Source organism: Calypte anna, chromosome 20 (genome assembly GCF_003957555.1).
Source record: "Calypte anna isolate BGI_N300 chromosome 20, bCalAnn1_v1.p, whole genome shotgun sequence".
Lineage (NCBI taxonomy): Eukaryota > Metazoa > Chordata > Aves > Apodiformes > Trochilidae > Calypte > Calypte anna.
In genome coordinates this window covers 5,806,500-5,834,394 of record NC_044265.1, presented here as the reverse complement: position 1 = coordinate 5,834,394, position 27,895 = coordinate 5,806,500, and the positions used below count along the sequence as shown (strand labels likewise).

At 42.5% G+C, this 27,895-nt stretch overlaps 1 long non-coding RNA gene across 1 annotated transcript in view; it reads right to left on the bottom strand.

Moving 5' to 3' along the window:
• LOC115599417 overlaps nucleotides 1-27,233 on the bottom strand; it is a 50,106-nt gene extending 22,873 nt beyond the window's left edge. The window contains exon 1 of the long non-coding RNA XR_003988401.1: nucleotides 26,969-27,233. This is a non-coding gene — a long non-coding RNA (uncharacterized LOC115599417). The remainder of the gene's footprint in view (nucleotides 1-26,968) is intronic.
• Between the last annotated feature and the right edge of the window lie 662 nt (nucleotides 27,234-27,895).

Genomic DNA, 27,895 nt, shown 5'->3' with positions numbered 1-27,895 from the left:
CACTAAAATATTAAGGGCACACCCAATATATTACTAAGGGATATAACGTTAATATTCTGATTAATATTGAAGTCTGTAAAAATTTTCATCACAAACCTTAAGAGATGATGGGGAAACCTTACTGGACATTCTGCACAAATCTTTACATCACTGCTGCCTACCCATAAACCACAATACTGCTGCTACTTCTTCCCATTCCTTCTCTCCAGGCTCCTACTCCAGCCCCCAGCCAGGCTCTACACTATCCCTAGGGGAATTTGTTCATACACACAAGTATGTTGGTGACTCAAGAACTAATTTTTCCCCAGCTGATCAGCCTCTTTATGCCCAGTCTCTCCCAGCCTGCCATGTTCTCCCAGGTGAATTTCCTTGACTTTTTTCCCATGCCTTCCTTTTTTCTACCCCTACCAGCATGCTCTGCCCATTTCTTGGCTGTCACCAAAGCAGCCCTTTTTCTTTACCACCTCTTTGTAGCACAACCCCAACAGCTACTACTGTTAACCATGACAAGACTTTCTGTGCAGCAGACATCTGCTTATAGCCCTGACACACCGGGTTGCATTTCAACAGAACAGTGAAGCATTTCTTTCTTTTCCCACCTGTAGAAGGTAATCCAGACAAAATGGATAATTTCTAAGATAGCTCCTCTTGGTTTATGCTTCCTGCCATAGCAATAGTTGTCAATCAAGCAGAGATTAATCTTAACTCAGGCATTAACTTGAACACAATTAATTCTTGGCAGCAGACATAAAATGCTATGAGCCCCATCACTCCTGATGGTGATAAGGCTGACTGTCAGGACAGGCTCTGCATTTACTCCTTTACTTTAGCAAGAGTTAGATCAAGCCCATACAGAATAATAAAACAAATGACATTGTTTAGACATTTCAGGTCTAAAAGAGTCAATTGATTTTGGTCTCACCATGTTGAACAGGACCCTGCCTCAATTAACAGACATGGCTGGGCTTTTCCTATTAGTTTTCAGGATATCAATTCAAATTACAACTGAGTGAGAATAAAAACCACAAATTTAAGGCATGTGGCCTAACCCAAAGGGAAGATGTTTGACATGCTGCAGTGTTAACAATTTTCCTGTAGCCAGACATAGGCCAGATGGTTGCAGATGTGACCTGATGCCATCTGGGCCAGCATAATCTTACCCTGCCTTCCTTGTTTCTGTTGCCTCACTGCATTTTCTGCATGGGATTTTCAGTCTTCTTTTATCTCATTCCACATTCTCACTTACGTGGCTCAAATGAAACCTTGTTAACTTTGCTGGGGCTCATAGTGATTCAGGTTGTGAGAGATGGCCCAAGACAGACTGTCACCAGTTTAAGTCCAGTCCAGGTTATCTTCATCTTGAGGTGGAGGAGCCAGCTGAGCCATCTGTCTTGCACCACTCTCAAGTCTGAAACTCACTGTCCCACTCTCCTTCCCTCATTTTTCTGGCTATTTTTCTCATTACCCTTATCAAGAGAAGAACTTAACCAACCTGGCATGCCAGCCTGAGGTACTTGGCAGATTCAGTGTGACTCAGAACAGAACTCTTCCTATGTTTTCACTCATAAACACAACCAGTGGACAAGAAGACAGTGAAAAGTGTATGTGATGCATCATGGAGATTGAAAAACCCTGGGGAGTCAACAGATGGGAAGGTCCCTCATCAAACACATCCCCATTCCCCACCAAAAAGCCCTACTCCTTTTTTATCTAAATAGTCTTAAGTTTGCAAAATATCTGAGATTCATTAGGCTATGCACAGGAATAGCCATATTACTAAAACTCCTGCATATCCTAGAGCAACACTCTGGCAGCCATCCTGAAGACTTGTTAGGAGTTCCCCATTCACACAGCCATGTAGTTGATGAGTGGCATAAATTACACCACTAATGAAGCTGGGGCAAACATTCTGAAAGTGATCCAGTGGCAGAAATGCATTCGTATTAGCCATCCAGTGAAGACCACTCTACACAGATACATCTGACCCAGGGGATGAAATAGCAAAAACTACTCAAGTGCTAAAAAAAATCTTTAAGACTGATTGTTGTATTTCATCAAAATTACAACTTTTGGTAGAATCCTTGATCAAAAGGCCACCTCCTCCCATGGGAAAACCAGGAAGAATTTTAATCTGCTTTATGTTGAATGAAATATTTACCTAAAATTTCATTTGATTTGTCCTGCAAACATGCTTTGTTCTCTAAACATCCCTCAAGTTTGCACTGTCTCATAGGGATTTTCTGGACAGCCTGGGAGCTAAGGTGCATTGTATAAGGTGTTGCCTACTTATGGTTTGCATATTATTACCAATATGTCTTATGACTGACTGAAAAACCCACACTGATAGAGTATTACTGATGAAAAAACTTTAGAATTTACATGGTGAAAAATGTCTTCTGATTTTACTGCAAACAGTCCTGATGACATTTATTCTGAGAAGCTTTGCCTTGCTAAGATCCATGTGGATAAAAACCTCATATTAATTTTCTGAATAAATTTTTACATGGTCCAAATGCAGTATGTGCTTGCACTGAAACTGTCAACTGCTTGACTTACAGTAAGTAAAATTCTGCAAGTAGCTATTCATGGCTATTTCAGATAGTTCCTTCACTTTGGCTGATACAATTGTAGTAAAAATTAACTTATGAAAAAGCTGTTAGGATTAATCAGTTATTTTTCTTTGGCAAAGCTATACAAGATTGGCTTCAAGAATTAACGTGTTTGTAAAATTCCAAATAAATGCAAAGAAGCAATTTATCTTACTCAAGAATATAATTCAGTTATGAATACTTATGTGATCATTAAGATATTTGGGAGACAGCTAATTCTCAGAAATAGTTTATATGTAATTTATGTATTACTTCAATGTATGAGCTATATGTATGCAATAGATGATATTAAATATTTCCTCTGAATAAAGACCAAAGGAAATCCTATATTCATTTCATTAAAAAATATCCTCCATGTCTCTCATAAAAATCAGTCTCTCTCATAAATCAGTTACTTCCATAGATCCTCCATGCTGAAATAGTATCACAAAAAACCTTTTTCTGCTCAAACATGGGTTAACACTTGCTTTATTGAACACGTTGAACCTGTCCTTCTAAGACTGCATTGACTCTCAAGGGAACACTAGCTCTGTTCTTCCTTCTGTGTGAGCCCATGACTTGAGGCCAGACATGCAAAGGACTGCCCAGAGTTTAAAGATGAAGAATTAGGTTGGGGGTGGTTGCATTCTAGGTCTCAGTGGAATGGGCTGAGTCCTATCCCATACCACAGGATGATGGGGGCAAGCTCCACATTGTGCTGTGTGACAGGCAGCAGCCTGGGGCAGGGGCTGCAGACAGGGAGAATCACAGGCTGCTTGCCCTGCACAGAGCCCCAGGCTTGCTCCAGCTCCCCATATCTAGGATGTGGGACCACAGGACTGGAGAGGCCCTGAAGTGCTGGGTTTTGTGGTCCAGTCCAAAACTGTGGAAAAAACTCCCCAGGAACTAAGAATCCTCACAGTTCTCACCATGTTCCATTCTCTTCCACTTTGATGTTGCTGTCTCTTACATGAATGTTTTTATGTACTTCATGTGTATTAAAAACAAATAAACATGAAACAGGACACTGCTGCAGTTTCCCATGTTAAAAGGAAATGAGGACAAAACCCAGCACCACATTACTTTTGCAATTAACTCTCCAATAGCTAGGCTACATCCATTAATTCAACTAGAAACTAGGAGAGAGAAGCAGTTACATTTTCTGTTTTGCAAGCATCATCTCCAGCAAAACAACCACCAGGAACAGAAATACAGTCTAACAGACTAAAGTTTTCATAGGTCTGCTACTCCTCCACAGGCAGCATAATGTTTAAATGCAGTATTCCAATATTACAGAATGTATGGCCAAGAACATCTTCTAAATTAGCAATTATAATAGGTTCTGTTACGGGTTTGACATGGCTGGTGGTAATCATTTCCCTGAACTGAGCTCAAGGTAAAAGTGCTGAGACAACTATACTTGAACTTCCATCTCCTGAGGAACAAGCCTCACTGTATCAGGCATCATAGATCTTTCATTGCCTCCTTAAGAAATGAATTGTGGAGTAGCACAAGGAAGCAGAGTGTTGAGATCTCATGTAGTGCATTAGCACCTGAGGATCAGCAGGTGTATGATCACAAACAGCTAACGCAGCAGAGCAGCCCAACATGGTCTTACTTTTACTACTGAACTGCTCTGAGATCTTGTTAATCTTTCAATATCTCGTTTGGTCCTTCTGTAGCTTGGGGAATAACACTTATCTGCTACACTGAGGCCTGTAACAATAACTACAAACTGTTTGATAAGAGATGCTACTGAAAGACAAAGGTGTATTATTGCAAAATCTTGTGGGTTGGCAACTTAGCTAGTGGCACTGTATTGCATCCAGAGCCCATTTGGCTCCTGACAATGAAATGAGAGTGGGGGGAGAGGAAATCAGGTCAGAGTTTTTGGCAGACCTATTCAAGGTAAGCATAATCCAGCTGATTCATTATGTGCTGCAATCCTTGCTGGCAACGACTCTGAAGTGAAGTAGCCTCCAGCCTTATTGCAACTCAACCTCTGTGTGTGGGTGTTGATGCTGCACATTAGGGAAGGGTGTCACTGCTGGATAAACTTAAGGGGGTGAGGGCTGGATAAAGGACGAAAAGAACTTTGCACAAGTGTGCAATACCAGCCTAATGCTCCCTGCTGAGCAGCCCGCTGTAAAAATATTGCTTTTACCTCCTAGAAGACCAGGAGAAGACCCTTCTGATGGCTAATGCAATCTCTAGTTCATGAATCATTGGGATGTCCTTGTGGCATAATCAGAGCTCTGGTTATTATACTCATTGATGATAAAACAAGTAAATCTTAATGAGTTGTGGGAAAGGAGACAATAGGGCCCTCTGCCAGGTCTCATTTACCTTGACAACACGCCTACAGCCCAAGTACAAAGATCACTATTGTTTATCCTCAGTATTTGTGAAGGGGCCAGACAGTTCTCATTTCGCTCAGTCTCATGCTACTCTCTTTATCTCTGCCTTCTCATTTCTAAGGTACCTATCACGTTGGAATCTAAGCATCTCAGCTTTGGTCCAAGGTTAAATTTATGGTAGATAAAGCACTTGGACAGCCTTCGAAGGTGAGGAACAGATATATAGTTAAATAGTGGTAAATCATTCCATTTACATGGTGCCTCTTCTTTGACTGAAAGGACAAACAAAGACTTTGTTGTTCCTATTGCAAATGAATTCTCAGTATGATTCAGGCCCTAAGTAACTGGGTCTGTTAACTCACTAATACATCTAAGCCAATCTGCCATGCCAGTAACACATGCCCAGTATGAACTCTGCTTCTGTCCCACCTGGACTGTATTTGCATGAGGGACTCTTGTCAGCTTAGCTGTCTTGTTCAGGCTTACAACTTACCATATTCCTGACCCGAAGAGCTACAGCAGTAGGATTATATAGAAAATAACACAAAGAGAAAAATGGACCTGTTCCACCCAGCAATCTGTCCCCTGTGGGTACTCACAGCCAGAGCTGCTGACCTCACTGCAGCCTCTGCCCTTCTGCTGCTGCTGCCTATTCTTGCAAAGCCAAAACTCAGCTGTGAATGGGCCAGGAGGGCTTTTACCTGGTGCAGGCTTTACCTACAGCCTTGTCATCTGCAGCTGCTTGGGAATCTTCAACAAAGAGGATTTTTGAACAGAAGAAAGAGATCTCTATCAAGCTATGTTTTTGTACATATTTTTTAAGAAAGTGTTTGTTAAGAAAGGCTTCCCAGACCCCAGGTGGATTAGGAAAAGTAGCCCCTGAATAGTCAGCATTCCAGCAGATTCCACTGCATTCCAGACACTTGCTAGAGGCAGGGGAGAACCAAGACTGGCACCTGGCACCTCCTCATCCCAAGTGGCTGCCAGAATCACCAGACTGCAACTTACACTGGCACGGGTGTCTCCTGTGAGTTTTGAGCAGAAAACATTTAAAGATGTGAGTTCCAACTCAGTGTGAATGCAGGAACATTCTCAAATTTCTGAGAAGTTTGTCAGGATGGCAAAACACTTCCCATTCAGATCTGGAGATAAGTGCAGATTTCAAGCAAGAAACAAAAGACAGACCCTGACATTTAGATCTCAGAGTGAATTCCTTGGGACAGCAATAAGAGAAAAACATCTTTCTGCTAGTGCTATGACTAAATCAGAACAGTTGCTGATTTATAATGCTGAGCTGAGAGAGCATTAAAAATAATGTCTTTTTTTTCCCCTCCATGTTGCCAGCCACAGGGAATTGCAGCTAAATTAGGGATTGTCTCCTCTTTTAAACATTTTTTTCTGTTCTCACATGTTCCTGCCCATGTTCTTGTCTGGCTTCTTTTGCTACTGTCAGCTGGAGCTCTGCTCCATGACTCAATGTGCAGAAAGACAAATGACAAACCTTTCCCTTAGGACAGTGTCACCTCCATGACACACCTGTATCTCCTGGATTCACACCCTGAATCTCCAGTTCACACCTTTTCCCCCTACAGTGACTTGATGCAAATTTTTGACGTGATGTTTCTGCTGTTCTGATATATGGAGAGGTAAGGGATGAGCAGGGGAGAATGACAAGCACATGCAGTAAGACCATGGCAGTAATCATACAGAAAAGTCTCAGTAGGTCAAACAGAATTGTGCTTTGGTAGGGAAGGTTGCATAACCAACCAGATGCTCTTCCATCACATGGGAACTGAACCATCTAACACGGGAGGGGGGCTATGGCCCTGCCATTTCCTTCCTCTTTCCCCTAAGAAGGCCACCACCAGGCCTGACTGCTTATGGTTGGGTAGGACAAATGGCAGGACTTTCTTCCCACCATATATTTGTGCAAAGAACCATCTCAGTCATGCTCTTGTCACATATTGAAGCCACTAATTTACTGATATAAGATGCTCAAGAAGTAAGGGTGTAACAAAGGTCTGACTGGAAGGAACAAGGCTAACATGGAGACAAATGCCTATTGCCCTTGCTTGCTTGTTTCTTACAGAACCAATACCCTGAATTCTCTTTTCACTTACACTGAAGTAAATTAAGCAGCTGAGATAAGATTACATAGCTCCAAAGCTTTTGTAAGTGACAGAAGAATCAGATCCATTGTCTCAGTCAGAAAAAATTATTTTAGTGCTCTCCCATGGAGCAAAATGACTTTCTGGCTCCCCTGTAGCTCCTTCCAGGCAGCAAATGAACACAAACAGTTTAAGCCAGAGCAAGTTTTCAGCCCTCTAACAGCTTCCTTAGTCACTCATTACTTACACAGGATTCCCTTTGAAAGAGTCACCCAAAGTCAGTGAGTTCTACCTTAGCAAGAGATAAGTAATTAATAATAATAATGATGCTTCCCCATCTCATCTCCTTCAATATACTGAAGGGACACAAGAAATTTCTACAGGAATTCCAACTCCAGCTCCCCCTAGTTAACCATGTTGCAGATCTTCAGTTTGACCTGGACCTGAAGGGTGAAGAAAAGCTGCAGCTTCATCCATAACCCAGTCTGCTTTATACCAGCTTGTGCCAGGTAGACTTAATAAGTAGTTTTGTGGGCATTCATGCTGTCACACAGTATTTTTTACATTCTAGAAGAAAATAAGCAGGAATATAAATATTTTGATGACCTTGTTCAGCTTTCCAAGAAGTTGCCAAGTCCTCGGAAAAATTCAGTTATTAACATCACAGAAAGAGCTGCATGGCACTGTCTAATCTGGCACTCAATTACACAAGTCCCAGAAATTACAAAAGTCTCAGAATGAGAGAGGTGATGCTTTGAAAATACAGCCTCTCATTGCAAGTGCTGAACACTGCAAATCTGGATCTGGCCTCTCTTGAAATTTGGACTATCAGTACTTAACTATACTTAACTCTTGTCAGCTGGGCAAGAGCAGCATCAAGGCTCTTCTGCCTGAAGTAAACAAATGCCCTGACTAAGCCAGAGTAAAAGACCAGCAAAGAACATGAGGACCCTAAAACCCACCATGAACAAGTGAAACCATGCAAACAGCTTAAATGGCATCCTCAGAGCATATAGCAAATACCAGAACAGATCTAGGTCACTTCTGCTAATGGAGAACACAGTCCTCAGCAGGATCAAATGTCAGAGCTACTCAGATCATTTAGAGTTCAATGATGCTTGCTCCACAGGACAGATGAGCACATCATGAAGTTCAAAATTCATCACTGCTTTCCAGGTAAAGGTCAGAGTCTGAACAGGCAGTGGGGAGGGAATTCAATTCTCACTTCTAAGGGAAGGTAGGATAGATGCATATCCTACAGAAAGGTTAGTTGGCTGTGTCTTCACATCAAGACTTCATTCCTGGAGCCTTCTCATGCCAAATAAATTCACCAGACTACATAAAAATACTGAGTTGAGCACTTGCCAATTTGTGCATGCATCTGGAGATACATAGTGTGTAATTGCATTTGCCATCAGGGTAATTGTGCATGCAAAATTGCACAATAAGTATTTTGTACACATGGCCATGCTTCTAACTTTCCATTTTTTTTCCCCCAAGTATTTGGCACTGTTTGAACAAATACTCAGGTGAAATAGTTAAAATTATAAAATATTATTTTAACTTTTCTTAATTACAAAGTCACAAGTGAATGACAATACTGTTGGCCTTAAGTGACACAAAACAGAGACACAATGAATCACTGCTAAGTCATTAGGATCTGCTCTTACAGTTTTTCATTTGACATTTGAAAGATGGATTCCTCAGACTAAAGCTAATTTTACACATTGTCTGGAATCTAGAGCAAATTAAATACTGATCGTAGTTACTCTGCAGTCCTTGGCAATTAACTTGCTATTTTTGAGGATTCATTTAATTTTATAGTTGGAAAAACCTAGGAAGAAGCCCTTCTGACAGTCAAATCACAGCTGTTTCACAAAAAGTTAAAAACCTCCTGGATCTACATTCAGATAACCAGATAATCAGTGGCAATGTCTACATCATGAAAATACAGCACTATACAGACACATTCAGCAGACCAAATGAAGTTCAATGATGAATTTCTCAACTAGAAGAAATCCCAGCTTCTCTAAGATACTGAGGGCTGGACAAAGGTATCATCACTACATGGCAAACCTGGAGTCTCAACATAAATTCAGTTGTCCAATGCTATAAGCAGAACTACAAAGCAGGCCAGGCTAAACTTTGCAAACTGTAAACTCTGCTACCTGTGCTGGCCCAAGATGCTGAAAATAAACATTGACAGGAAACAATATACCATGGCACTGCATCTATGAACAGAAGATACCACTAAGTACCCACAACAAAGCAGTATTATCATACAAGAGCTACCAACACCATGAAATGCAACACTGCTGAGCACAGCACCTATTAGATGTGGCCCAGCCATAATAACTGGATGCTGCAGTGCACAGTGTGGTGCAGATAATAACCAGAGTTTTACTTCATAAATACACATACAATTTATATACATAAAGTATTGTCTGAAGGTAAGAATGATTTTGCTAGGCACAGAGAAATGCTTTTCTTTGAAAATTAGATGTTGTAATATAATATTCTTAGAGAAGGTAAAACAATCAGATATCTGAAAGGGGAAATGTCAACAACTAGAGGGGGAAATAAATTTAAGCACCCCAGTTGGGCAATCAGTTCTATCACTAAGATGAGGTAGCTGAATTACAGGCCTGTTTAAAGTAATAACTTCAAATGTCCTTATCAGCCCCTTTCTGAGCTCCATCACTGTTAATGCCATGACACAGGAGCCTGGGATCTTTCCATTTGTTACAGACAATATGAAAAGGCACTCTCCCCAAATGTCTGCTTGTCCAGTGCTAGGGAGCTCCCAGTTGCTTTCAGTTCTTGGGCTGCTACTGGACAGCCAATATAATTTAATAAACTGATCATAAGTGATACAGAAAAGATAAAGCCTTATATTAACATCTGAGGTCTAGCTATCCAAAGGACACAATGCATTTAGAGCAGAATCCCAGTGTGGGTGGAATCCTAACTGGCACCTTCCATTTCTGCAAAATGTTTGATGTAAATGCAGGTAGGGTTTCAACAAAGCAAAGGAGGCAAAACCTCACTGTTGCATTAGAGAATGGGAGCTATCCTGCTCCAGTCAGTAGCTCAGATTTGCATAAGCTTTTCACTTGGCATTATTATTTTGCCACTGGTCTGCAGAAACTGAAACAGCATCCCCTGTTACTGAAAAACCCCATCCACAGGTGGGCAAGCACCCATGTACATGGGAAGCACATATACACAAAACCAGCCTCCTGAATACTCACATCTGTAACACACAACTTCCACCAAACACTGACTTACAAAGCCACATGTAAGTGCACAGATACACCCATATTTTTTCAGAGTGCATGCACACAAACACAGGCACCACACGTGTTTCTGTGAGCACCTGTATAAACACATTTGCATGCAAGCACAGACACGCCACATTCTCACAACTGCACATGGGTACTCACACGTATGTGCTTACATGGATACAAGTCAACACCCATCACTTGCTCAAGGCAGCACCATGAGCTTATGGCACAGTCAGAAAAAAAGAAAGATTACAAGGCTGGGAGTTGTCCCCACAGGGGAAATGACAAGGCCTGTCCTTCAGTCCTTCCTTTCAGAGAGGGTGGGTATCTGTGCAGGCAGTCATGCTCAGTTAGACACATACATGAGCAGAGGCTTCAGCCCAGACAAACACACTCTCACTTATCCCTTTGTGCACTTCTCAGTGGTAACGTGTGTGCCCTGCTGCCACCCTTCCCTTCTCCTAATCCTTTATTTGCACAAAGCTCTTCATATCAATCCGTTTCATTTTCCAAATGCATATTCACCTTTGTTTACAGCCAGGACACAGGGTTGCTTTGAGTCAGTCTCTATAACTATCTTGGCCAATCTAGTCTTGTCTTGTTTGTTTGTTTTTGCAGTGACTGAGTGTGTAAGGAATATGGAGGGTGTAGGTGGCTCTACATGTCCCTTCACCTCTTGTGGGTTTTGGCACATTCCTTTCATAAATACTCTTTTTTCAAATGCAGGGGACAGGATGCTTTGTTTATATAAGCACTGTTTTTTTGCTGAGGCTCAAACCATCCCAACACATTTCTCTCCAGGAGGCTCTCCTGAGGAGGTCTATGTTTCTGAGTTACCTATGACCTGGACCCTGGGTATCAAGACACCTTGGAGAGCTGGTGGAAAAAGACCTAACCTCAATCAGAGCTAACTTCAGAGAGACCCGCTTGAAGATGGAATGTGACAGTTTAGCACCTATTCTTCTCCAGCTCCTCTTCACCTCAGCTGTGAAGTGGATGCTTTAGGAAATGGAAACTTCCCAGGACCAGCTGGGACTCTTCTGTTTCTCAGGATCAGCAGACAGTTTCTGCGAAACTGCTGCTCTGACTGACAGTCTGTTGAAGCTGTAAGGAACCAGAATTAAGAATAAGCAGAGCTATGTTACAAACAGCTTTCTAAGTTAGCTAAAAAGGCTTCAGTTACACAAAGAACTTGAAATGCTTTGGCTAACCCCAGCAACAATATCCCTTTTCCTCTTCTTTTCCTTCTCCAAGACTGAGACATAATCCTAACCCTTACTTTAAATAAGCTGTTTCCAATACCATTAATTGTGTAAGTCATTTCAGTATAACCATTTCACTTTGCATTTTCACACCCATGCAAGTATGGCTACACTTGCATACAAACCCATAAACATCACAGAATTAGAGCAGCTGCTCTGCAAAGACCAAGCCTAAATTACTTGCTATGGGAAGTTACACTGATAAAGGCACCTTCACACAACTGTAATGAAAGTTATCCTTGCTTTAGCTGTGCAAGTTTGATGTTAAAGTGATATAAACAATGCCTTTTTATATTCCTTTCCTATCCCTTCATGTCTTCTAGATGTTGCTTTAGCTAAAAGTGGTGGGCTGAATGAGCAGAAACAACAGCAGTAAATGGGATGCGCAAGGTGCCAGAGCCAGGTGCCACCCTGCTGTGTCATCCCCAGCAGATGATTCTCTTACATGCTCTTGTTACAGATCTATATGCTATAAAAAGCACGTATTGGTGGTGGTGTGCACACAGCACTTGCTAGCATTCAGTAATTTATCGTTGTTTCATAATACTGAGTGGGAAGAAAAAACAAGAAATAGTTCCAGGGATTTTTCTAGTACCACATTGCTAAGAAGATCTCTTTCCCATAGCTAAAATTATAGACACAGAACAACCACTAACTTAACCACTTGAAGGGAAGTGAGTACACAGCCAGCCAGGCCAAGGAGATGACACCACTAACACAGGTTGAACGTTGCCTGTTAAACACAGCAATAGACAACAAAACAATTTTCAGTTTTCATAGGTCTCACTGACTGCAAGACCTAAGTCTACCCAGCACAGACTTAGGGCATTTCTGCAAACAGCCTGTGGAGTTTTTGATTAAAAAACAAAACGAAAAACAAACAAGAAAACCACTTGCAATAAAAGAGCCAGTAAGACAAAAGGCCAAAATTCTATAGCGACACATACATTTAAAGGTAAAAGTTAACCTTTTTATTCAATAAATGTTGCTCTAACATCTGTTCTTGGATTATATATATCACACACACACCTGGGATGCCTATACTCTTTTTGCTCCTGCAGAGCATTCAAAACTTCTCAAAGGTGTCTTACCTGCATCTGCAGTCAGAAACAAGGAGACCAGAAAAAGGGTAGAGTGATTTGTTCAAGTTCATTCAGCCACCAATGGGCAAAAGGCAAGAATACCTAAATCCCCAGTGTCAGCTCCATTCACTACACATAGAGCAGAAGTGCACTGCAGTCTAATTCATCTTCATTTATTTACTGCATCAACCTTTCATGATCTGATACAAACAAGTGTTCAGTATTTTGGCCTTGTATCTGCTATACCCAAGACTACCAGATGGTCTGCTATCCTAATAATTTGAGGACCACTTAAATTCCATCATCAGATGAGTTCAGCTCATAGACTTCATCTAAAAATAAAAAGCACCAATTCTCTGACTGGACACAGAACAGCAAACAAACTAAACAAGAAGGGATTTCCTCTGTGTATCCATACTCACTGTGTTATGGCAGAGTTGTGACCAACAACACCACAAGCATCTTCTAATCTCTATACCAGACCAATATATAAGATCTCTCCTAAACCAGATATCAATAGCATATTTTACTGAAATAACAACTTGCTTACAAGCAGCAGACTAAGAAATGCCTCAGTCAGAAAAAAAAGAAAACCTAAAAATCAGTCTCTCCATGTAGAGGAGAAACAGGCAGGTTAAAGAACTTCAGAGTGATTGCTGCTGTCACAGTAAGACAATCTCCTAGTGAAGTCTGCTGAGTTCCCAGACCATTTAGAAAATTTTCTAATTATCATTTTTCCTGAAAAAGATTTCCAGGTCTTTATACACTTAAAACTTATTCCCAATTCCTTTATTCGCACCCTAAATGCAGTGGGATTATGTTCATCAGCCAACTAAATAACACTGGCATGAACTTCTTTGGCTATCAGGATGTACTTTACCAGCTCCATGAAAAAAGATATCAGAACCAGGAATTAGCTAATTCCATAATCTATGAAAAAAAGTGCTACGAAACTAACTCAAAATTCATTCTCAATCTTCCCACTTCAGTTGCTCCTCACTCCCCCCATAAATGTCTAGTTGACATTCACACATGTTCACTTTAATTAATGCATTTAATTTGCAGGCTTCACACATATTCCAGCTAACCATACCTGTATGGTCCTTAAATAATATGCTTAGTGCAATAACAATCAGATTAACACCAGTAATTGGATTGCAGAAGTTTTAAGCAACCCTGGGGTCAGTGGGAAGGGATGACAGGATGGTTGTGCCATCTGTTTCAGCTGGTCAAAGCTGCCTTGGCACATATTGTGTTATTCTTAGTCCACCTCTTTCTGAAGCGCAGAAGAAAGAAATTATCTGCTGTTTGATTTTTCCTTTTTTGCCAAGGCTGCATCTGACATAAGAGCATTATTTTTAACCACAGCAGTTGGTATTCAATCTCTGGTGAACACAAGCCCATCTGAAAAGAAGCACCAGAGGTATCTTTTCTGAATCTCTGCCATAATTTTCTGAATCTTTTCTAACCAAAATAGTTATATAGCATCTTACAGATGCAGATAACAGGCTACTATAATTACAAATGTGAAAAATTGCCAATTTGTGTAAAACATAAACTTGTATGTCACTTTCTGTCTATTTTTTTTGTAAGAAAAAAAAGCTAAATCAAAAAGCAGCTAAATTTCAGCTAAATCTTATATCCCCCCACACTGTAATAGCTGAACACTTTAGGAACCGGTTAACAGTATGTGAAATCAATTTCTTCCTATCTGTGGGGTACAGGTACTTGGTTTAAGAGTAAACCCTATCTCCATCTTTCTTTCTGCACTCATAGTACTCTCCTCACATCTCCAAAAGTGATATTATTTCCACTGAGTACAAAGCAGAGAAGCTATGACCACAAGAAAAAGGCTGATTTGCACAGTGAGATATTTTGATTACTAAGCAGCTTTTAAAATCTGCTTTAACTTTGGATTCTTTGAGTCCCAAGTGGTTATTTATACTGCTGTCCCCTGCCTGTATTCTTTGACCTTCTGACATACAGTTACTGCAGTCTGTTGCATGTGTCCCCAAGCAGAAAGCAGATTGGACAGAGATTAGATAGTATCATGGTGTATGGGTTGGGTACTTCTTTTTTTTCTTACCAGTTTCCTGTTGATAGAATCACACTGATAAGGAGTTTAGTTGGTAGCTGAAGTATGAAACTGCAAAAAGCTGCTTTTTAAAAGACATGTTCCAACTGGGATGCAGATGTGGCCATAAGATAGCTTGGTGTGTAGCTCTGCTCTGGTGCTCACACCCATCAACCCAACTATTACAAAGGAGCACAGAGGAGTTAAGGGGGATCAGTGTGGGTGCACGGCTCAAGGGTAAGAGCCTTCAAACCTGTTTATGAATATGGTTAGAGAAACACCACAAAAACAGAGGAAGCTATATGAGATATTACTTCACCCTGGCTACATCTTACCACTTAGTTTCAGAAAGTTATTGCTCCACAGTGCTTTAAGGGAAGATGAATTATCAGAACAGTGTGTGTTTGTCTCATCTGCTTCAGTACAAAGCCAGTCAGGTTGCTTCCAACTATCACAAACGGCTTAAAATAAGGCAGCTGACTTTGCCCAAAGTGATGTGCAGCAATGCCACGATCCTGCCAGCTGAGTTCCAGATGCACGAGCTTTGTCAGAGATGTGGGAACAAGCAGCCTGTGGGCAGTGATGTTTTCCATTGCCACAGATCTATCTGCTAAGATCATGCACAGATCCAAGGCCTCCAAGGCCCATAAAGCTAACAAGAGGCACAGCTGGGTCAGAATAAACCTCAGAGCAAGCCAACCCATCACCTCCACTTTTGTTTGGAGGTTTTTATTTTAAATATCTGGACCTTCTGGGTTGTAGGGTTATTGGCTCCACAGAATCTGAAGGTCTATCTTCTACTGCCTGCCAGAAAGTGAAGAACCAGCTAATGCCTTTGCTGTTGGTGGTTTGTTGGCAACACAGCATTTTCAGTTCTATGATGGAGGCTTTGGTTTTGCATTCAGTGGCTTGGGCACCCCCTGCCTTCCACACTCACCATGCTGCTATCACAGCTGTTTGTGCAGCTTTACAGTCGACCAGAACAGCTGAAAAAATCCTTTCAGCTGGCAGTTCAGTTTATCCCATAACCATGGAAAAAGGTGTGCTGATTCAAAAAAGTGCAAGAACTGGGACAACTAACTGCTGGAGGGAAGTGATCACTGAAAAAAATGACATGAATTCACAGACACAGAGGTTGTCCTGGAAGACCTTGGTAGGAAAACTCATAACAGAAAGGATCAGTTTCCACACACAGCTCCCTCTGAGGCAGAAGGGAGTCACAGATATAAATTGAGAGCTGTGCAAGCAGCAGTACAATGTAAAGCAGATTTTCTTTGATTAGCCATGGCCTCTAATCTCTCCTGTGCCCCCCTGCAGCGAATTCCAGAGTTCAACAGCCCCCACTGGACTTTCCTGTTAAGGCTCAAATCATTAAAACTATTTGTTTAGTAAAGGCTAAAGCACTCAGGTCCCAGTGCCTGAGATCTCCATGAGGTTAAATGCTGTCAACCTTTTGAAAGCAAGCCATATACCACAGGGTCTCAGTGACTCACTATATGTGCTATATGGAAATTTTATCTTTAGGCTTCACCCTTCATCCCAGATCATTTCAGTATCTAATGAAACTGCTTGTACAAAATGATCTAGTGTGGTCCCAAACACAATTCTGAGCATGTGGCAAACCCTCTGCCCAATCCTGCACACTCAGCAGAGATGTCACAAGCTGGCTGCCTCTGACACCTAAAAAAGAATCTTCAGCTGGCTGAAAGCTGATGAGCTTCATGGCAATGTAGTGTCAATTCTGTTGACCAGAACAGGTGTAACAAAGACAAAAAAAAAAGCTGACCTACCAGGCTCTCCATCAGATAACTCTCTCAAATTTAAAATTCACATGTCTGAAATCCAGGATTCATACTGCCCTAGGACCAGGTTTCTTTATTTTAACACTTTTTACTTATGATGTATTCCACACGAACCAGCAAATGGTTTGAATATTGCAAATCGGACCCACATCAGCTTTGACTCAACACTGTTGCTTAGGGCAAAAGATGTTCAAAGATGGGAAGGATCAGATCCCAGAGAGAGCGAGGATTCAATTAATTTATAACTTCCAAAAGGATGAGTATTTCTCACATTAACACTCCTAGTTACATCCTAAACAATATTCCTCAACTTACCTCTTTAGATTTAAAAAGTTACTTCAGTGAAATCATGGACATAATTCAGTGGACAAATTCCTGAAAAAAAAAAAATAAATTGTAAGTTTGAATTAAAGCTGAAGTGGAACATGATATGGGGTAGCTGGAGAGCCTGCATACCTCCCCTCCAGGGCAAATGGCTGCCTGACCCTTAGAGGAGACCACAGGTGGGGATCAGCAACCAAGCCTCAAGAGCTCTGGGGGAGTGCTGCTCTCATGTATCCCACCTGGAGAGCTGCAGAGGCTCAGTGTTAAAGACTGATGAAGAGCCCAAGCCTGACATGCTGCCCAGGAGCCAGAGATCCTGAAGATCCCAGCAGGTTATGGGAGATACATTTGTTTGGAAGCTTGAAATGGTCCAGTGATGGGCTGCACAGAGCCACAGCAGTCATTCCCCTGAGACCTCTGGAACAGCCCAGAGATTTGACGAGCTACACAGATGAGTTTCAGGCTTTCAGCTCTCTTTCCATCTGTCATCAGACTCCCTGGGAGCTGGGTGGGTGAGCTGAAAGGAAATCAAGCAGGTTTTCAAACCTGCCTGGCAGGCAGTGAAAATCCTACCTGGTTTCTGTCAATTTTGCAGAAAGTGTCATAGTCCCCCAAGGAGTCAAGCTGAGATCAGCAGGAAATGCTTTTCCTTTCTTGTGAATATTTTTGCAATTTCAAAAACTTTCCTGATACCTACTTAGAAAAAAATGTTGATGACTTTCACAATCTCAAAAACTGAGGAGGGGCAGAAAAAAATATGGATGGGTCAATTAAAGATCCTTTTTCAAAAACATTTTCTTAAATATTTTTTTCCAAGACAAAACACTGACTGAAACCAATTCTGTGCCTCTGAATGCTTCCATTTTACAAATCTGACGTACTCAGATGAATAAGATGTCCTGTTAAAGAACAATTGTACTCTCATTTTGAATGTCTGTCTGCATCATTTAGCTATTACTGTGCATACAGAAAGTTGTAAAAACTGGGGGTTTAGTTCTTAAGCCTGTTTGTACCAGTGTTTATGTACAATGTCTATGATATTTCCGAGTAAACAACCTTGAAAGCCTAGACCTCACAGAAGTATCAGACCCTGCAGAATATTTGCTGGCACTTAGACTTTACTTGCCTGTAACAAGCAATCCCTTAGTAAGAATTTCACACTGACTATTACCTTGAAAAACAGCTACGAATAATGCACTGAAGGTCTCTTTCACACAGTGAAGTAGGAAGCACAACCAGCTTCTTCCTTCTGACACTCTGCCAGGTACCTAAGGAGAGGCTTCTCAATTAAAAATCCACACTGCAGCACAGCTGAACCTTCCAGGCTCCAGCATGCCAAATCTTGCTTGGCTCCCTTGTATCCCAGATAAGGCAGGGGTCTGGTGTTAGAAAGTGCATACTCTGAAACATGTCTCACTGAAGTTTTTGAAGTGATTTGGCACTCCTGAAAAATCAGGTCAGAAACAGAAATTTTTGTCAGATTTAAAGCACAAATCCAGGTGGTTACATTTAGACAGGCAAACTCCAGAGACAGTGGTATTAAAGGAAGGGAATATGGCCTCACAGGGAGACACGATCCACTTCCATTTCCAGAATGTGTTTGATGAGGGAAATTACTGAAGAAATGTCATGCTTTTGACCAAAACCAACTTTTTCACTTTCTCTTCTGCTTAAACCCATGAAAGGCTCAAGTACGAGTTAAATTTTACCTCCAAAAAATATCATTATGTCTTTGACTTTTACAAACAAAACAAGAAAACAAGCCACAGAGTCACAGGCCTCTCTTAAACAATGCTTGGGTTCAATCCAGTCATTGCTTTGTTTGAAAAAGAGCGTAATCTCTGCAAAGGCACAAACTAGTAATGTGTGTAAATACAGAGAAGCAGACACAGCATTGCCATCAAAACCACCACCCTAGCCCAAGCATCAAAGAGAGCAGCTTGCATCTATTGCTGTTGATGGTCACCTGCACAGAACAATTATGCAGGTGAGGGCAAAACTGAGAGTGATGTTGTGGTATCCAAAGATGTGTTATTTGTTCTCTCTGGTAATTGGTTTTGATATGGTAACAATTTGGTATGAGAACCATCTGAGAAAGAGGGCATCACAGAGCTGGTTGTTTCATTTGGGAACTGAAAAAGAATGATTGCTGATGTGTGGACAGAGCTGACTCTTCTAATGTATACTTTAGGGTGGGGTTTTGTTGTTTGGTTTTTTTTTGTACTTTAGGCACTTATGGAAAGATAGGAGGAATTAACTCCAGAGGGTAATTCGAAAGAAATCTATTTCTCTCCATGTGGGGAACCTAACCTTCAGTTCCCAAACTGGGCACATAAATTTGGGCAGTTTCACATGACCACGTCTCCTCTAATCATCCTCTGCTGATTTTTGTACAGTTTCTATTCGTAGCTTCCTGGATGTGATGGACATCTTGTTTGATCTTTTGCATAACACGAGGAATTTCATCCAATTTCCACTGTAATAAGCTCATCTTGACAACAGCATGGTGGCTGCTACATAACACTAATCTGAAACATATTTAGAAATGCACAGCTAAGGTCTCATGTGCCTGAGAAGGAATGGGTTGCACGGAAGCAAGGAACCCCCACAGGCAGCATTTAAGGTGAACACAAGAGACACAGCTTAAAGAGCCATTACACAGTCCTGTCCAACATCCACTGCAGCCACCACAGCAATCCTAACATGGCTCATTGTGGGGAAGTATGGAAAGATTCTCTCAATCAACTGGAGTATTCATATAGCACTGGGAGAGGCACAGTGAACCCACTATCCAGACCAGGATAACCGTCTGTACAAACAAAAACCAAGGAAGTCTTCCAGAACAAGTGGAGCCCCAGGCATACAGAACACCTGGTGGTTTGGCACACCATTAGAGTGCTTAGATAAACAGTTCTAAAGTTTTCTGGGACCAGGCAGACTATTCCCAGAATCTCATGTAACCTTTAGAAAGGATCTTGTACCATACATTTGTGTCTAAGGAGGTAAAAGTCCCAGTTTTACAGGGCCAGATGGGCACACTCTGCATGGTGAACACAGGAGGCTGCCAGCCCAATTCCTGTTCTGTTTCACCCACAGTGGAAAGAGCTCTTGGCTAGAAGCCAGCTCCATAGGAAAGATGTTAAATACCAAAAGATAACCCTTTAAGTCAAAAACCCCAAACCACCCAAACCCCAAAGTTAATCTTACCAAGTCAAAGTAATTTGTATCCTATTTTATGGTGCTTTTATGATTCCCATTACTAGTTAATATTTATAGTGTAGGAGTGGGGATAAACAAAGCTGAAAACTCACAGTGCAAACTAGCTACTGTGCAAATACAGATACAGTCAGGATGTCTTTAAAGTCATATTCATTGAAACATACATGAACTGAAAACAAACAAAAGTATTCAAAATTACCTCTTGAAACTTCCTTACAGGATGTATAATAATGTCAATGGACTTTCCAGGGCTTGTGGTGCAATCAGGTACTGGATGCAGAGTTTTTGTGGATTTTGAAGTGGTCAGCTTTTCAAAGGGGACAAAGTGCTCATCCATCAGCAAACAAAATAAATAAGGCAAAAGCGAAGGCCTTAGACCATCCATGCCACCTGCCAGCTCCTGGGGCTGAGCTGATTTCAGCTCAGTGGAACCCTGCCAGGTTAAAACAAAGAAACCACAGAACTTCTGGGCAGCCACTGCAAGGAGGCGGAGGCCGTTCAAGAGGTGCTGGATATAAATCCCACTCCCTGGATTGCAGGCTCCATGCTCCCAGAATGCCTGGGGGTTTGAGCTGCACAGTGCAAATGAAAGTGCAGGGAAGTAAGTTACAAGAAATCAGCACCCCATGAGTAAAGCTAACAAGAAACAAAAAGGAGAGGTCAGCCGATAGACGCCTCAAGTGCAAGAGGTTGATTCACACAGAAGACAAAATGTAAGGACTTTGATAAAGGAGGAAAAGGAAGAGAGTTAAGCTCCAGTTAATACTCTTGTATTTAAACTGGACATTATATTCCGGAGAGGGCTCAAGAACTAAAAACTTCATTGCCCCGTCTGAAAAACTTCACTGTCATGACAGTGCGGGGATAGATCACCTCCACACCACCTATTTTTCTGGATGTATCTAACAGGGTCTGCTGCCCATTTCCATGTGCAGACTCCCAACTTCTTTGCATGCTAAAAACATTGTACTGAAACAGTGGGTTGGGAATTCTGTTTCTGATGTGTTGTGGGTTAACCAGCAACACCCACAACTATGTGCTTAAGGTAGATATCACCAGTAATTTGCCCTTGTGATACGGCTTTGGTGGTCTGAGGACTGAACTGAAGGAGAACTGAACTACTGTAGTCTGGTCTCTCCTGGTCTACTGAATCTGAACCAGAAAACACTTTCACCAAAAATGACCTTGGAAAAAGCGTTCTTCCTTTTTCCGGTCAAGAGAAACATAGAAAACCAGTAACATTTTTGGAATGAACCATCACTAGGATAGCTTCCAGAGGCCAAATGTGCACAGATGTTACACATCTGCACAACCCAGTCAGCCAGCCCTTCCAGCAACATCTATTTGTTGATAAAGTACTACAATTACAAAACCAGATTAAATTATCTTAAATGTTCTTTTTGATCAGGTTTCACTGCTTTGTTCTAGCCAGTTGTCCAGAAGTCTTGCACATTATGGACATTTCTGTGGGATTATTTTCTACTGCACAGAAAGAGTCTTCTTTCAAACTGAGGGAACACCTTCCTTTCTTTCTATTCTGCATTATTCCGAAAGCAAGCAGTGATTTGAGTGAACAAACAAGCAATATAATTTTTTCTGGTAGGAGACCAAGGAACTAGTGGCTAGATACTTAAAAGATTTCTGCAGGGAGAACTGAAACTAGCATTATCACTGGACAACAGATCAGAATAGCAGCAATTCACACCTCCATGATCTAATCTAGGCCTCCCTGACTCAGAGGAACACAGTCATTGCCATTCTGCAACAGAATCTCATGAAGAGATGTGCTCTTCCACCTCTGCATCTAGCAAGCATTCAAACAGTGCCACAGAACTGCAGCCTCCAGCATGTGAGGCTGCAGATGGAGGATGGCAAGAGCAAGCCTGGCAATTTGCTAGAACAGGGCTTTATTTCAGTTTTTGCAGAGAGGTTCATGCTAATCAGAGTACAGTATTGTGCTTTAGAGGTTAACATGATTTTCATCATAGGCAGATATGATCTTCCAAAAGAAGGACTTAGATTCTGACTTCCTACAGATTGATTCTAATTGGGAAGTGTAAGATTTTATATCTTTTGCAAAATGCATTTGTTACCATTACCTCTCATAACCTGGCTCACCTCAGGAGATGGAGTCATGCCAGCAACTTTTGTCACAGGGAGGTCCCAGCTCAATTACTCCTGCAGGAAGTATCCCATTTTTTGTGCCCAAACTTTGGAAGTGGTATTTTGTACATGTGTAGGAGCTCCTAGAAGAGTTCACAGCAATAAAATACCTTGGGCACTTTGGAAAGTTCTATTCTCTTTTACTCTAGTGAAAAAAAAAATTAGGCACTAAAATTTGTGAAATTCAGAGGCTGGAGCTGAGACCTGATGAACAGTTTGAATAACAGTCTGAAAAATGTCAGTGTTCAAAGGGTAGGGACTACCTGAAAAACAAGTTAAAGAAGGCAGTACCAAGAGTTTTATCCCAAGGCAGAGCAGAGTTATGTGTTGGCAAGTGGCCCATGTGGGTCTTAGGCTGGGTTTCTGATAAGGCAGTGGGGAGGAGAATGGGGGAGACTTGTACTGGTGTTCTACAAGTACAACAACTGGCTGGAAAGAAGTGGCACAGATAAATTGGACCAGCAACACTCACTCTGCTAAGATGCCTGAAGCCAAGGCTGCCTGGAAGGGGGAAGTTATGGCCCCACTTCAGAACAAACATAGAAGCAAAAAGGCTGGGTCATGCCTTGAGAAAATGACAACCATGTATGTTTAAGCTAAACAAAACCAAAACAAAACAAAGAAAGGGAAGAAGGAAAAGTGTCAGTCCACCCACTCAGCCATCCTTTCACACAAAATACCAACAGCATGGAGATGGAGGCAAAACATAGTTATTTTTAGTGCTGCTGTTTGCTTACAGACTGCAGCTCTCACAAATATGGGGTCACTGAGGTAAGAGACAGGTCACATTCTTTCAGCAAAGTCCCCATCCACGTGAAGCTTTGCTTCCCTTCTGAGTCCTGACCTGAGCACAAATTTCAGAGATTTGGAAAGACTGACTGAAATTCTCTCCTTTCTCCAAAGGACCTAACCTCATATTCCAGAGGATCTGGACAGTCACTCCCATCTCAACAGCAGTGAGCAGACTGCAGTTCTGGATTTACTTGGGTCTTCAACACAAAATGTATGGTACAGAGCTAAAGGAAGAATGGAGGGATCAAATAAATGAAGCCCTACTGACACTTGCAGATGCTGAAAGAAAAATCTCCCTTAAAGCATTTCTTAGTGTTTAGGATACATAGTCTGAAAAGGGACACATTGCAGAACTAAGATCAAATGGTCTTCAGTTCCAAGAACATCTGGCATCCCTGGGGAGAAGAGGAGGCTCCTTGGGCAGGTGTCACAGAGAAGGTTTTGCCTGAATTCTGGAATGATTATAATGCCATGGGGAATGCTGAAGGAATCAAGATGAATCATAACAGGTCCCAGACCAAAGTATTAGGAGCAGATTACACTCAAACCAGCATTGGCACATCTCTGCTCTCAGATGCATGAACCAAGGACATAAAAATAGGTGGGCCATAGCTGTCCTGACAGTTAGTGCTGTGCCCAAAGGAGCAATATGAGCATGAGGAAAGATTATTTGACAGACCTCTACCAATACCACAGTGTGAACAAACAGGGGGTACTCCTCAGACACACCTTTGCCACCCACTTTAACGCAGTTTCAGCCAAGAAACTCAGATGCATGTGTGGAAACACTCACCAAGTCACAGGCTGTGTATGGTTGCTCTTCCTCCTCCTTTTCATCTGCTGGAGGCCTTCCCTGATTTTTTTTAGTTCCTGACCTAACATTTTATTTTTTTTTTTAAATATAGCAAAGAAGAGTAGCCCAAGCTTGATCATGGGGAAGATGGGTGTGTACATTTCCAGAACTCTGTGAGACTCAGATGGTTCCCCCATGACCATCATTCTCCCATGTGATGGTTTCCAAGGGAATACAAAGAAAGCCAGACAATAAGGGAGATTAATTATGAAAATTGGGTTATCAGGATCTGTGTGACTTCAGTGTCTGGTTTTTTTTAATCTCAAACCAAAGGAAACAGGTAGGGAAGATGTACTGCAGCCAGCTACCATCTGCCAAGGAAAAGGGTTCTGCCTGGAGCAGGAAGAATTCCCCTAAGGATGAAGAAAACAGCTTACCTGGACCCAATTAATATGTGCTTACCTCAGTGCCACTGCCTCTCAAAACTTCACATACATAAAAGGGAGGGAGAAAAAGGCAAGGTGTGTCTGTCAAAACTGGTAGTGCTATGCCCAGCAGAATGGAACTGGGCACAGAGAACACTGGACTGGAAAGTATTCCTGTATCACTAAGTCAGGCTCCTGCTATTACAGGAGACACACCAGGAGCTGCCTAGTTGAAGAGTAGCCCTGAATGGCCAAGTACACCTTAGTCCTGTGTACTGACAGGAGGTCAGTTAGTGGTCAGCTACAATGACACCACTGCCTTTCCCAGGAGCCCCCAACACGAGTAAGAAGTATCTGACTTGCAGGGCAATGAGGGAGGCTAAGGGGAAATGTCAGCCATGAGAGTTGGTCCAAAGAAGCTGGAAATTGCATCCAGCTCAATTTCTAATTTTAGTCACTTTCTGAGGCCATCAAACACAACTTACCCTGCTCACCAAACCACAAATTTAGGAAGTGGCTATATCCTGAGGATAGCATGATATTGTACTCATCTGTGCATACAGGAATCACATGCACACCAGGGACATCAGCTGGATGGTGACTTCTGTGAAGGAACAACTTCAGCCTGTGCTGCTTAGCATGGTCTCATCCCTTCTGCTCTGGCTTCAGAGTTGGCCATGAATAGCAGGTAACTCCTCTTATTTATCTTTCCTTTTGTCATCCTTCAGAAGAGTGGGAGGGAGACCTCAAACTCCGTCATCCTTCCCAATAAATGGCTCTAGAGTGCAAATGACCTTGGGGCCCAACTGATCTGGATCAGACTGGAATAAGCCAACTGGGAAAGCTTATATGGCATCATTTGTCATCTTCGGCTTGGGTTTGTCCTGAGCCAGTTAGGCAAACAGCTCATGATCTCAGGCCAGTGACAGACCATTACTCACAGACTGACCTCCTTCAGCACTGAAGTTTGAGCTCTTCATTCATCACCTGTTTTGACAGCTTTTTTTGGTCAATGAACATTTTGCCATAGGATACTACTATCTGACAGCACTCACATGTTAGATGTGTGTGTGACCCTTAGAAACATCCTCAAGTCATTAAGGAGAAATAAAAATACTATAGTTCTACTACAGTGCTTACTGAGGATATCTCAAGTTAAAGAGATACTTCCTTCTTCACTCTGGGGTAGCTTCATGTTTACCACGGGGTAAAAGTAAGCACACAAAGCAAACCACAGCACAGATGATTTGCAAGAAGTTCACACCTTACCTTATCCCTCAGTAACATATTCCTGTCTTCATACCCTTAGAAATAATTATTCCCTGAGGAATTTTTAAGAATATATTGTGCTGTCTAGCAGTTGGTTAAAATGCAGTGATCTATTACACTCAGTGCATTGACTTTCGGAAAGCAATGACTACAAGGTAAGTGGTACATTTCAAATACTGTAGCCCCACCTTGAAGCACTGCTTTGTGACCTTTGCAGAACTGTGCGACTCACAACTTTTTTTTGCAGAGGCAAAAGCTACTTGTAATTAATTCCTTGTGTGGATGTTAATTTGGAATCCATTTTAGAAGTGAGTTAATTAATTTGCATTACAACACTTATATCCTGGGACAGAATCCATGCCACTGAGGAACCACTTAAAATTCATACACAGGCTTAATCCAAATTAATAACTCTGTATAGTCAAATAATTTTTACTCAGCCACAGGGAAGAAAAAAAACCCTAGCTCGTTTCCCAAATCATTTTCATAGGTAACTTTACAGCTCCGGAACCAGCGCGTTCTGCCGCATCTGCGCGGGGCAAGCAGGGCTGGTGCGGTCAGCACGGATCTTCTGCCAGCTGCTCATAGAGTTCACCCCTGCCCTGCAGCGGTTCCTGCCCATCCCAGCCCGATCCCCCACGCCCCCCGGCCCCTCCGCCGCGGTTCGGCCGGGCCCAGCCCGGCCCGGCAGCTCCCCCTCCCGTCCCGCCGCCGCAGCCGGCGCGGGCCAGCCCGGGGCTACCGCTCGCCCCTCCGGGGTGGCCACAGCCCGGGGCCGTGCGGGCCCCTCCGCCATACCCGCCCCGCTCGCAGCAGCCGGTGCTGCCTGTCCCAGCCCGCCCCGCGGTGCCGTTTGAGGGGATTTCCCCCGGCTCAGCTCCGCTCAGCTTCTTGTAACCAGAAACACATGACCGTGAGTGGGGAGGCCGCTTACTGTTACTGCAATTAAGGCTGTTGGTAACTGGAACTGCATCACCTAATTAGAGCAGCACGAACAGCAACTCCCTGCAACGTGACGCCCAGGGCTCGGCTTCCAGAAAACACGGCCCTGGCATGGCAACCTGCGGGACGGGCCTGAGCCCTCCCGGCCGGACCGGGCCCGGGCAGCGGAGGGGAAGGAGCACGGTGCGGGACACTCCTCCCTCAGCTCCCGCGGGGACCCGCGGCTGCGGGATCCTACCCCGCAGCCCCTCCAGCAGCCACCCCGCAGCCAGGAGCCTCGCCGGCCATCGCAGCTTTGCTGGCACAGACGTTCATGGTGGTGGTGTCACCCGAAATTTCATGGCAATGTCTATGGAATTGAAGAGTACGTGTGCACACACACACGTAGTTTATCTCTCCCAGATGTGCACCCAGCTCACACCCACACCAGCCAGTCCCATTCTGCCACATCTCATCCACACAGGATGGCAGGCGTGTTACTCACCGGAAAACACGAGTCACACATAAGTTCTGGGGCTTTTTGGACTTGCACTCCCTCTCCCTCCAGACGTGGGAATTTGATGGTACATGTGCTTTCACTTTTGCATTGAACTGACCTACATTGTAAGCAGTCACTTGGAATCACATTACTTTTCCAGCTGATTCTGAGTCCAGACTTTCAAAAACAAAACAGTGTTTTAATACTTCTGATGTCCCTGCTGATGCTGCGTGCATGCCACCGTTCAGGCAATCCCTTTTACAGAAACCTGCTGTTCTCATTACACTTATCCTTGACATCAGTTCTGGCTTGGAGCCTGATCACGATGAAAAAGAATACTGAGAGTGTGCTTGAAAGCTCTTGTATTATCACATCCAAAGTAGGATGCAGAACAGTTAAATCCAAAATAGACTCACACATAAAATCAAGGGATTATGGCTCCTTCCAATACTGTACACGCATTGGATCATCAGAGTCAGATGTTCACAGGAGCATGTGAAGTGTCTCCACAATGGTTAAGTTATAATGAATATTAAGTGAGTTAGTAGGAAACTGAACAAGTAACTTGTCTGATGATGGTCTGGAACTGCCACATCTTAGGAGTGCTGCAGCATTCCAGTGAAACTCCAGAATCATCTGGAAAGAAAAGGAAGGAAACATCTCTTCAGCTGTGTGTCGTGTATTGCTCAGATCTGGCAATGCTTAACAGGAAGAGTCTTAATTTTTGAGTAGTGTTTCCCAAACCATTTGAATATCTACCGAGTATTGGAGTGCAATTTACATAGCAATTCTGCAGCGGTAGCACTTCAAAGGCAGCTGGTGTGAGTAAGCCTCACATTTGCATGTGCAAACAGCACTAACAGGTACAAAACACAGGCCCAAGTTTTCAGTGCTCTATGTGTGATTTTATGCAGCCAGTATGCACATCAAATT